At 39.0% G+C, this 13,190-nt stretch overlaps 1 protein-coding gene across 14 annotated transcripts in view; it reads right to left on the bottom strand.

The window, feature by feature from the left end:
* The window catches only part of LOC140488060 (bifunctional heparan sulfate N-deacetylase/N-sulfotransferase 4-like), a 905,491-nt gene that overhangs the window by 460,431 nt on the left and 431,870 nt on the right, over positions 1-13,190 (bottom strand). For 13 of the 14 annotated variants that reach the window (XM_072587776.1, XM_072587868.1, XM_072588796.1 and 10 more), the window contains one exon: positions 6,003-6,097. The exons of the other annotated variant lie outside the window; for it this stretch is intronic. The gene's annotated coding sequence lies outside the window, so the exon portion shown is untranslated. The remainder of the gene's footprint in view (positions 1-6,002; positions 6,098-13,190) is intronic. 14 annotated transcript variants of the gene reach the window in all.

Here is a 13,190-nt window from a genome sequence, read left to right as displayed (position 1 = left end):
TGGGCTAGAAAGTCCATGCTAAAGTCCCAGCTGCTTTGGAGGTGTGTCGCAGCATATCCAACCAGTTTGAATTGCAATAAGATTCAGCTGAGATCCCAGAAAAACATGAGAGAACTGAAACACCTCAGCCACAGCCTGACTGAAGGCTCGATCTATCTGCTCTCCACTATCAATTGCACATTTGTTGGTACAAGCTTAAAGTTAAAAATCTCACAACATCAGGTTATAGTCCAACAGGTTTATCTGGAAGCACTAGCTTTTACAGCACTGCTCCTTCATCAGGTAGCTCCTGACTAAGTGATCTGATGAATGAGCAGCACTCCGAAAGCTTGTACTTCCAAATAAACTTGTTGGACTATAACCTGATGTTGTGTGATTTTCAACTTTGTCCACTCCAGTCCAACCCAGCATCTCCAAATCATGGATATAAACTTAAGCAGTTCCAGGTCCTTTGATGTTTCAGATACAGCACTGAAACATTAAAAGATCTGGATAGTTGGCACTTTGATTGTGCTGCAGTGAAACAGTGAAACATTATGACCAAATCACCTTCCTTTTTTACATCCAGCAGGCCACTACAGTGTTCATTGTTTCTATACAATGTATTCTGGATGGAGGAGGACACAAGTGATGTTGGGAGACATATTTAATAGGGACATCGGGGGACATGGGATAGGAAGGGTTGGAAAAGTGTCATATATTGGTATTAAAAGGGCCTTTGGACCTACCTCGCGTCATGTACACTAATGCACTGGGGCACTGTCAACCACAAAACTTAAAATCCTGGTGTGATTCAATGTAAGTTGCAGAGGAACTGGCCAGAGGAGTGGGCCATATCTATCTCCTTAGTGGAGCTGACCAGGTAGTGAGTGAGTGTGTTGGCCCTGTTGCCATCTTTGAAGGGCTTCTCAGTCAACCTGCCTCACTGAAAATCTGGCCCTATATCATTTAAAAAGCTAACCAGCTGCCAGAATTTAGCCTTTGAATGCTTTGAAACACCCAAACACCACCCACACCCAACTTGCCTGCTTGTGGCTTGTAAAATTCCACCCATTCTCTCAGGGGATTTGTGATATGCAAGCAACGGTATCAAACTTCCTGATTTCTCATCAGCATTTCTTTCACTTCAACATATCTGCTCATCTGGTTTTGCCTTAGTGTTTTGCGTTCAGATATAATTTCATTGCCACCAGCAAAGCCAGCCAAAGGGGGATAAAAGCAGCAGTAGAAGTAAGTGAGGACAGGAGGTTATGGGCACAGTGCAATTTACTGAGTTCAAAGTAACACTAAAGAGACAACAACAAGTTTAAGGAAAGTGAACAAGTCACAGATTTGCTGTTATCATCAGCCATTTCAACCCTTACCATGCATAAGTGTAAAGATTAAAATGGTAGCGGCAGTTATGAAAGCTGCAATGGTTCCAGACATTACTAAGATCATTTTAAGTCACATCTTATGGCAGCAATTTTATTGCATTTATCCAGAGTATGTCATAAAATATTGCAGAATCTATCTTCTTTGTTGGGATAACTTGACATGCACAAAATCTTTTCTTTCATGTGACTAGGATGAAGGACTTTTGCCCGAAACGTCGATTTCGAAGCTACTTGGATGCTGCCTGAACTGCTGTCCTCTTCCAGCACCACTACTCCAGAATCTGGTTTCCAGCATCTGCAGTCATTGTTTTTACCGAGTCCATACTAATATGTTTAGTTTAATCTACATCACAATGGTCCAGTTTGTAGCCAGCAAATTGAAGTTCATTGGAAAAATTAAGGTGACTTTATTTTTTGCACAAATATTAATGAAAAGAAATTGGCAGATTACTCAACTATTATGATGGAATGAGATTACCTTGAAAACAGGCACAAATAAATTGCTGTTTTAGGTGTGAAATCAGACTTCGAAACTTCAGTTAGATATTCTATAAATGTCAATTCTACAGTAGTTTGTATAGGATTCCATAACTGATGTTACGTGATAAGGTTTTCATAACTTTCACCTCTCAGATTTCATGGAGACTACATTCTTTCCTGGCATTTCCACTAAGATTTTCAAGCTCTCTGAGTTTTGGAAGACCAACTATTCAGCATGCTTATCAGCACAAAGCAGACTCAGGACCGACGCAATATCTGTTTCGAGTTTGTTCATGCATATTGGATTTTGAATCAACATTTCAACATCAGCTACTTGGGAGAATCTAAGTGGAGGTAATGCAGCCAAACTGAAATCAGCTTTAGTGGTTTAACATTACACATCGCAACAATTTTCACTTAAAGAAATAATCATGAAACTGGAAATTATTGTCATACCAAGACTTAATATGCTCATGTATCAGTTCTTATTTTGTTGTGTTGATCAAGGCATTACTTGTTTACTTTAGTTAGAATATGCAGCTAGAAATCTGATACAAATCTGTTGCGTGATAACATCATTCAGTCATTTCCAAGCTGTAGCATGACAATAGATAGCAAGATGAAACCAACGCAGAGGGACAAAGCTTCAGTTATCCTACATATTCTCTAATCACACTGTAAACCATAATAAAGTTCTCTCTTAAATAAAGTGAGATGGTTTGTATCTTACTATAATTCCTAAAATGATCCTCATGCAGGATCAAGGAGTGTGCAATTTCCTGTGGTGTCAGAAAGCAATCTCTCACATGAGCACTCATCTTCACTGGCACAGTGTAAACCCAAGCACTTGTCAGTGACCTACTGAAATGAGTTCTAAGCAACTATTAAGCATCAAGGAATTAAAGGAGCAAGGAGTCACAAAATAGAACAAAAGTAGTTAATAAGCGATGACATAACCCCTTTAAGTAAATTACTCTTTAGAATATTTATTCAAAAAGTCTCCTAGAGGCTGGATCACTGCAATGTTTTAAAATAATTCTCTGAAGTACAAAGCTGCACTTAAGCACTTAAGAAATTTTAATATGATTTGCAGAATCCAATAAGATTTTATACTTCAGTAGTGCCTTTTGTTTTATATAATTGAGATATTACCTGGGCTAGGGGGTTGGGAGGAGCATCAAAAAGGCAGTGAAAGATGGTGATGGCTAGGGCAGGGGATAGGATCAGTGGAAACAATAAGATCTCGGAGGGACTTTTAATGGGAATGGGGTCAATAAATGAGGCACCCCACTTGCCTGGTCACCCCCCGAAGTAGCAAAAGCTGTCAGGCTGTATAAATAGCATGGTCATTTTCTGCTTTAAGTTAAATCCCAGCAGCAGCAGGAAGTGATCCAATGCTTCCTTTGCCCTGTGCCCCCTCTGCAATGGAGCAAGGTGGGGAGGTAATGGTAAGAATGCCTATAACACATTCAGCTTTACAACAGACTCACTCACCTACAACCCCAAAAAAATAACACCACCCTTCCCAATGCTTCCATTCTACCCCAGGGTCCATAAAATCGACCCACTGTTTCTAGTCAAATGTAAACTTATGGATTTTATTCGATAGAGCCACACAACATAAATTATGAATTACTTTTAAGTTAATAAATCTGATGGATGACATGTGTATCTTGCTTCACTAATTTCATGTCTGCATTAACAAGTTTCACTGAAATAATTTCTCAAACAAAGTAAAATAACCACCCTGCCAGTTAGCGATCTCTTGCATTTACTTTGGAGCCTTGTAAAAAGCATCCAAAATATATGCATATAATATATTGTTAATGCTTAGAATCATATTAGCAAACCTCTCACAAACCAAAATATAGAAAATCCATACAGTCTACAACTTAGTCACTAGGATCAATTAATCTTGGCCTCTAAGTGGAGAAGTATATAGCCCAGATACCAGCATTTTCTGTGTTGTTGTTGTAGTGGACATTTTTATTGATTAGAAACTGACAGCTGTATCTCATCCCTAATAACACAAAGGATGCTAGACATACTCACCCTTAATGAGCTGAAATATACTCATTGATAATTGAACAATTTTCTTTAGCTATGTATTTCCTGTGCAATCTCTTTGAATTTCTCCTTATATCACTTGACAAGCTGATTGCATTTATTCTAAAACAAGCACAGGAATGCATCCAGTTGCAATAGACTTCCCACTCATGTAATTATCAAATACATATCAGGCTCTACATGTTCAATATTATGTTTGACATCACACAATCTATGATGGCACATTTGGACTCAAATATGCAACTAAATTTGCCACTAAACCAGTAGGAAATACAGATAAATCAAATTAATAGGTTAGAACCCAACAAACAAATGCATGCAAACAATTTGATATGTATTCCAATGACATTGAAATTAATTGGGTGCATTTTGCAATGGGATTCATACCAATTGGATGCATTTCACAAATAAATCACCAGTGACCAACTGCAAACTGCAGCTCGTTTGCAATTGTTGGATTTTTTTCTATAAATAGGATTACTCTAATCTGATTCACATTTGAAAGTCAAACATTGCACTTTTATTTTTGACAAAATTGCCAGCTCATGGTAAAGCCAAGAAAGCGATGGTTAAAGTGATATACTATAACTTTGCATAAGGCAGAATGTCACATGGCTAAAGATGGTAACCATGCGCCTATAAAGAAAGTAAGAAAATGGAGCAGGTTAGAGATACATTTTCCTCATTGCTCTACTTCCTCATATCAAGTTCTTATGGTCAAGACGACCATTCTGGTTTCTTCAAAAAGCTTCTCGTGCCTAAGTTGACCTTGTTCCTCCTCCCATTCCCAGACACACATACAGATTAATTTTTCTCAGGGCTCAGATTCTTCCAGCCTTCTCTCTCTATCTCTCTCCTCTCTCTTCTTTTGCTGTGCCATTCCTCACCTTCCTGCCCAAGCTCTTTTGCACAACGTTTTACCAGACTTACAACACTTTTTAACCGGCAACCAAACGTTCTTTATGACCCACTTTGTGGTTACTTAGGTCTCCATGGAAACTCAGGAACAGAAGGAGGCCCTCAAGCCTGTTACACCATTTAATGACATCATAGCCAAACTGTGGCCTAACTCCATATACCTGCCTTTGGCCCGTATCCTTGAGTAGCTTTGTTTAACAAATATTTATTCATCTCAGATTTAAAATTAACTACCGATCCGGTAGCCATTTATGAAAGAGAATTCAAAATATCTACCATCCTTCATGTGTAGTGCTTCCTGACATCTCTCCTGTACTGCCTGTCCTGAATTTGGAGATCATGCCCCTGAGTTCTGGTATCCCCAACAAGTGGAAATAATTTATTTTTTTCTACCCTGTCATTTCTGATTAATATCTTGCAAATTTCAATTAAATTACCCTTAAATCTTCTAAATTCTTGAGAAAACATGCCTTTTTTTGCATAATCTCTCCTCATAAATTAACCCCTGATCAGGCAGCATTCTTGTAAATCTATGCAGCATTCCCTCCAAGGCCAATATATCCTTCCTAAGTTGCAGTGCCCAGATCTGCTCACAGTCCTCCAATGTGTCCAACCAGGGCTTTGTATAAATGCAGCATAACTTCTGCACCCTTATACTCCAGTCTTCAAGACATTAAGGTCAGCATTTCATGAGCTTTCTTGATTATTCTCTTCAACTATTCAGAACATTTTAAAGATCCATGCATCTGAACTCCCAAATCCCTTCAGACATCCACTGTATTTAAGTTCATGCCATCTCGAAAGTCCCCAGATTTTTTGCTACTCTTCCATTCTTTTAATAAATAATGTGAATAATTGGGGCCCTAATGCAGATCCTTGTGGGACACCACTGGTCACATCCTGCCAATTTGAGAACCTACTTATTATATTATACCTGCATGCTAAAGAAAAATCTGTTGCGAGTGACCAAGGAGTTAAAAACATTGGGAGCCAATTCTTCATAAAAAGTTACACAATCGTGCCTGGGTCTTTATCATAAAAACGTGCTTCAATAGCAATTCAAATATTAAAAGCAGACAACATCGAAAGTAAACAAGGACTTTGGAGATCAGAGGAGAAATCTTTGGGTATTGCAACAAAGATAAATAAATAACAGCTTACCAAATACTTGCTCATCAATCCTGGAGCATGTGAGTTGTTTATGTAATCCTTATATGGTGAAAGGTTGAAATGATCCAAAGAAGCGCTGCACAATTCTGCAAAAACAGAATGGAAAGTACCCCAGTGTTACTAATTTGTTCAAAAATTTGGAATGGGTATCACTGCAGCAAAGGAGGAAGCAATGTAGACTGACACTGTTCTTAAGATATGGAATGTTACCCCATAATACAATTGAGCGAGTCAGGCAGAAGTCAATCCTTAGGCCCAAGGAAGTGACAACTAAGGGTCGCATTCGACCTTCAGTGAATTTTCTGCTGGGCAGTGGAAAGCAGATAAGAGTCAGCAGGTTAGTTATTGGCAGAAGGGCAATAATGTAAATGATTATCTCCTTCTGGGGGTGTACTGTGTACATTATGATGCATTAGGTAACACACCAAGATCAGCTTGCCATTCTGTAAGTGACCCATTTATTCCTACTATTTGCTTTTTAGCTGTTAGCAGATTCTCAGCCCATATGAGTATATTAACCAAAATTCCATGGGCTCGTGCTATGTTTATTAAACATATGGGGAAATTGGCTTCTCACTTTTTTGGCAGGGACCTGGAGGTTCAGCTGGATGGGGTGATGTAGAAATGTGATTTCCTCTTCCCTCAGGACCATCAGTGGAGGCCACGACACCAGACTATGCCAGCTTGCTTTGAGGTTGCTTCCCAAGGCAGTGCAGTCTTATCCATTTGGAGGAACGAACAGAAATATAGGAATGTCCTATTTATTCCTACTATTTTATCTGTTAGCTTTCTACCTGCTTGCCGATGTTTAGTCCATACCAGCATATTAATCAACAGGAAATTGGCATCTCACTTTGTTGGAACCTGGACACTTCTACATGGGACCTTAACAAAAGCCTATTGAAAATTCAATGACACCACTTCCATTAGTTCTCCTTGATCTGTGTTACAAATAACATCCTCTAAAAAAACTGACAAGAGTTCTCAAACATGATTTCCTTTACATAAATGCATGTTGACACTGTCCAATGTTATCATTATTTTCGAAGTGTCCATTTTCACATCCTTTTTAATAGATTCTAACATATCTCTTGCTACTGACATCAAACTAATAGGTCTGTAGCTCTCCATTTTCCCTCTTTTTAAATAGTTGTGTTACTTTGCTATTTTCCAGTCAGCAGGAGCCCTTCCGTAGAATACAATTTGGAAAGATAGTGATTAATGAATCCACAGTCTCTGCTGCCACTCCTCTCAATACACTGGGGTATGACTCATTTCATACAGGGGAGTTATCATCCTTAAATTCAGTTAATTTTTCAAGTGTTACCTCTTAATTAATATTAATTTCTTTCAGTTCCTCATTTTCATAAGTCCCTTGGTTGTCTAATATTTCTGGGAATGTGTTTTATATCTTAACTAAATATTAATGCAACAACTCACCTCATTAATATTTAGCTTGCTATCCTACCAAACATGTTGAACAGACTGGATGTTGAGAAATTGTGTCATGGAAGTCAGAATAGATCCTTGCTAACTTAAAGGGCCATATAAAGAACCAGGCAAGAACATCTCAGAGCATGCAACATGGGGACTGGCCACACACATCCATGTCCACAGACATTGATATCCCACATTTGCCAACATCTATGAACCCTCAAGGCATGTCTCTGACCCACTCGCTTCTACACTTCAATGCTGCACCTAGCTACTATCATTTCTATGCAATGCTGCAGCAGGACACACACCCAAGCTCGTAGACTGCATCAGGCTGTATCCCTGGCCTGTTTGCTTGCTGACATATCACTCACTCACTGAGCCTGGTCTTTTTGAGCTCTGCCTCTTCAAGCAGAGATGCCAGGCTCACAGTGCTGTCTTGCCTTGTTCTTTAGCTCAGGTACAAAGCCAGGAAGCTTGTCAGCAGTCTTTAAAATTAGGGCATTAACCTTTGCTCACAGTTTCCTGGCATAATCAGTCAAGGGAAACCTCCAATAACACTCTAGCTCTTGGTCACGGTCAGTCAACCTCTCAGGATGTTTAGAGTCAGGGAAATGTACACAAAATGGGTAAGATGGTCTTTGGTAGTTTGACTCCTTCAGCCTTGCTCCTGGCATGAGTGAGGAGGGCAGGTATTAAAGTGAGATGAAAATGAATGCACATCTGTTATTTTTCATGCAAATGGAGATGTGTCTAGAGCAAGTGAATAGGCAGCACAAAGAGCTTGCAGGGTTAATGGTGATGGATATTGGGCAGGGAGATAGCTCATGTGGAAGATGCTGTAGTAGAGAGGTAAAGCATAAACCTTGATAAGAGGTGGATCGTGTAGCAGAGGTAGAGTGAGTGTTGGCTGGGAGAGAAAATAGTGTCAGAACAGAAAAACTCATTGACTTTCTTCTGACAGTGCTGTGCATTCCTCTAAATGGATAAGATACTGCACTCATTTGGGAGGCAATCTCAAAGCAGGCCGGCCTCCCCATCAGCAGAACCACTAGGTCCCCACCAACAAAGCGAAGACATCAAACTCCCTTTATCTAACATGTCTGGGTCAACTGTTGGGGACCATAGAGAACTGTTCTAGACTAACTGTACGTGTCTGAGTACACAGTGACTCTTGAAAGGCAGTGCTGTAACAAGCATGCTCATTAATCGTGAGATATCTAGGCAATGAAAAGTTGCTCCAGGAATGGCGTGTTATGATGGGAATAGAATAGGGTTTGACAGCTGCTATAGGCATAGGGGTAGTAGTTAAAGAATACTTTTGGGAAGGAATGGTGAGAAACTCATTTGAAAAACTCAACATACAAACACATGACAATAATAACGTAGACTCAGCCCTATGTAACTTTAATTTCTTCACTACTTTCCTCATCTACATTGTAAATTCTCACATTTGTCCCAGTTATTATTTTGTCCTTCTCCATATTCCTAAAGAAACTTTTATATTTCACCTTGCTCACCTTAAATTTCCAGAAGGCATTTGCTGAAGTGCCATATGAAAAAAAAAGGGCATGGTATAAAGGGTAGCATAATACCATTGTTATAAGGTTAGCTGGCTAACAGGAAACCAAGAGTAGGTAAAAGTGGATCTTTTACAGGTTGGCAAGGTGTAATAATTGGTATGCCCCAAGGATCGCTGCTGGGACCTTCATGTTTATAATTTATATAAATTACTTGGGTAAAGGGACAGAGGTAAGGTAGCCAAATTTGCTGATGATATATAGATTGGTCGGAAAGTACAGAGGAAGAGGATTGAGGACATTATTCTTCAGCTATATAGAATACACTTAAGAACACTTCGGAGGTACTGCACACAGTATTGAACACCTGACTTAAGGAAAGATGCAAATACATTTGAAGCAATGAGTTTACCACACTACTACTTGAAACGGGGGCTTTGTCATGTGGAGAAACATTGGTCAGACTAGGCTTGCATCCACTGGAATTTAACAGAATAAGAGGTGATTTGATTGATACATAAGATCCTGAAGGGTCTTGACAGGGTAGAAACGGAAAGGATGTTTTCACTTATGCAAGAATCCATAACCGGGATCGTTGTTCAAAAATCAGGGATCCATCATTTAAAAGAAATGAGGTAAATTTTATTCTTTGAGGGGGTCATGAGTCTTTGGAATGTTCTTCCTGAAATGATGATGGAAACAGAATCCTTGAATATTTTTAAGGTAGATATAGAGCGAGATTCTTGTTACGCAACTGAAATGAAAAGTGATAAAGATTTGAGGTTACAATCAGATCAGCCATCATCTTATTAAACAGCAAAGCAGGTTCAAAGGCTAAATTGGCGAATTGTGTTCCTTTTTCCTATATTTTTATGATCATTGATCACTGACTGGCATTCAAATGCTCTTTTATCTTCATCCGTTTCTCAGATATCTTTTGCTGGGTATGAAATTGTTTGTCAATTCCTCAGGCATACACTTTATTATAAGGCACTTCCTTTGACCTAATGCAATCTTTAACCTCTTAAAACAACCATGGTCACTTTACCCTTCTCACTGGGTATTTGTGCCTCAGGCAAATATGTATCTGTTGCAGATAATGCAATACATTTTTAAATATTCAAAACTGCTCCTATCAAATCTTTGTTGCTCTGCAATAAAACAAAGAACTGCGGTTGTTGAAGATCAGCAACAAAACAGAAATTGTTGAGGAAGTTCAGCAGGTCTGGCTGCATCTGGGGAGAGAGGAGAGTCAATATTTCGAATCCAGTGACCCTTGTTCAGAACCAAAAATGTCAAATCTGCTTTCTCTCCACTGATGCTGTCAGACCTGATGAGTTACTCGAGCAGTTTGTTTTTGTTTCAAATCTTTTTGCATATTTTCCCAACCCACCATAGATCCTCATCCTCATATTTTCCTTTCTTCTGATTTATGACCCTAATCTCAGAATGAACTATATCACATTCAAGATTACAACTCTACTATATTACTATCTCCCAAAGGCTCATTTACAGCAAAACTATAATTAGCTCTTTCTCATTACATAACATTAAATATAAATACCTCATTCCCAAACTGGTTCTTAAATGTACTGACCCAGGAATCCCATGTTATACACACTTCGGAAATATGCCCTCCACAGTTAAAGTGCTGATCAGGATTATCCACAATATATGTAAATTAAACTTACACATTATTACGCTACATTATCCACATTTCATGCATCTTTAGCTTCCCAATTGACAGTGTGCCCAACATTGCTACTACACTTTGGTGACCTGTAATCAATTCCCACCATTTTTTAATGCCCTTCTCTGTTTTTAGCTCCACCCAAACTGAATCAACACATTGATCCTTCAATCTAAGACCCACTCAGATTCTTCAACTGATCATGACGGCTAACCACCCCACTCATACAGCATAAATCTGCACAAAACTAAAAACCTCTACAGCAACAACAAGATGTTAAAAATCTTTTTAAAAAGTCATTCATAAAATGTACTACCATCTTTTAAAAGAGTCAATTAGACCTTTAAAATAGCAGTACTAGAAATTATATGACACTTTTTCAACTATTTGATTTCTCTTCATCTCAATTAAAAAAATATTGAACTATTGACAAAATAGATCTAAGAACAAAAGGCTATCAACCAGTTAATGTGTTCACTCCTGTGTATTTCAACAGATCTTCACCTTACTTGGTAGAGATTCCCAAGGTGCTTTTCATTGCAACAACTGTCATTTGAGCTAGCTCTCTGACAGGAAACATGTTAAAAATGTTAAAGCGCCCAAATGTAGACTTTCTGCAGGATGGCAAGGAAAAATAAACTGCTGAATTGCCAATTCCAAATCCAATTCACTTCTTTAGCCTCCTGCACAGTCCCATACTCAACCCAGCCCTGAGTAAATACAAGGATCATGGTCTCTCATTATAGCTCTTTATCCATTCACTTGCAATCTTCAACCATCTGCCCTGTTCTCCCCCTTCCTTCTTCTTTCCTACATCTTGCCCAACAGATGGTTTAATTCCAGAATGCAGTATACTGATGTCAGCCAGTTCCTTGACTGAAGTCAGCTCCCACTCTACTAAAGGTTTATTACAATGGTCAGGCAGCAAACAGGTCAGAAGCACATACCTGAGCTTGCCAGAACACAGAAGGCTATAAGTTTTTATGGGACAAACGTACAAAAAGATACTTCACCCATCCCTTCTAAACCTTTTCATTATTTTGTCAAAAAAGTACCTCTAAAGTGATAAATAAATATTTCCTATTTTTCTCGATGACATGCTTGATGCTGGATCATGACTGACTGTGGTTAAGCTCACGGCGCTGTGTTTGATCAGTGGTAGTGAGTTTGCTGTGTTATGATAGGGTGCAGCCAAGTTCACCATGCAATCACTGGCAATGCAGCTAACTGGATTTGGCTGTGACCAGTTGAAGCTGTCAAAGTCTTGATTGTGATTAGTTGCAGTCCAGCTCCCTTCTGTCATTGGGGATCCGATTGACAGCCTCCAGTTCGACCTCCAAATTATAAGAGAGCAAAGTATGTGTGATGTGAGGAAAATAAATAACATTGCAAATACTGCTTTAAAATCAATTAAAAACTTCCGTTGGACGGAGCAAACTACAGAATAGTTATCATATGACTTCAATCGTTTTTCTTTTGCTGTTTAATATTGATGACTTTCATTCCTTTAACAGGTAATTAGATACAAATAAATAATCAGGCTTTTTAAAAGATCATGGGCAAAATCGCATTTTTCTTTGAGTGTGGAGCTAAAAATAAAGGTACATCTGCTCTGGCATGAGTAGGGTCTCACATTATGTTTCTTAGCTGATGACTTAAGCACACACAAGCAGAATGCCAAATCTCAAGCACAGGAAACTCTGAAGTGTGCCAGGATCTCCTGTGCTACAACTTCTAGGTACTATGTTTAAAAGGCACACAGACAGCTCTTTACTTTATGCAAGCCAGGAGTGTATTTCAATCAATGCTGCTTCACCACCCACCCCTGGAGGTATGTGACACCAGACAGAAAATGACTCCATGAGTAAACAGTTCAGCCTGGTCTGAATGAATGGTGGAGCAGGCTTGATGGGTTAAACAGTCTCCTGAACGCATCTTCATATTCAATGCTACGTACTCTTATCCATGTGAGCTAACATTGTATGTTTACCACTGCAGAGGTCTATTCGATACAAAATTGGGAGCCAAGCATCTCCATCAGGTGCTTCATGTGTACTGAATATGACTCAATGAACTGAAGCTACCAATGTTGAAATACTTGCACCACAGTGGTGTTGCCTCTCACATATGACACAGTTCACACTTCAATCATTAAAAAAAACACTTAACAGCTCACCTTGGAGCCTAATTTGCTTTCGCCATAGTTTTGCCTGAGATAAGGACATAGCCACAAAAAGTGGGTTCAGTTAGAAAACAGAGATACTGCAAAAACAATCATATAATGATTTCCTGTCTTTCACTTATTCTAGCTCTTCAACCCAAAGAGGAGCTCCATTCATTCAGAACTGTTAGCTCCTCAGATGCCCCAAACCACATTCTTCTCACCTGTAATGTTAATGTTGACATTCACAACTGATATCTTTTAATTTTGTAATAAATGCAGACAAAGTGCTCATGCAACCATGTTAATGTACCTTAACATTCTTTCATTCTATAGGAGAAGAGTGCAAGTAATTTAAACCCAAGTGACCCCAG

Source organism: Chiloscyllium punctatum, chromosome 1 (assembly GCF_047496795.1).
Source record: "Chiloscyllium punctatum isolate Juve2018m chromosome 1, sChiPun1.3, whole genome shotgun sequence".
NCBI lineage: Eukaryota > Metazoa > Chordata > Chondrichthyes > Orectolobiformes > Hemiscylliidae > Chiloscyllium > Chiloscyllium punctatum.
The sequence above is the reverse complement of the archived record's forward strand: the minus strand, read 5'-3'. Positions and strand labels throughout refer to the sequence as shown.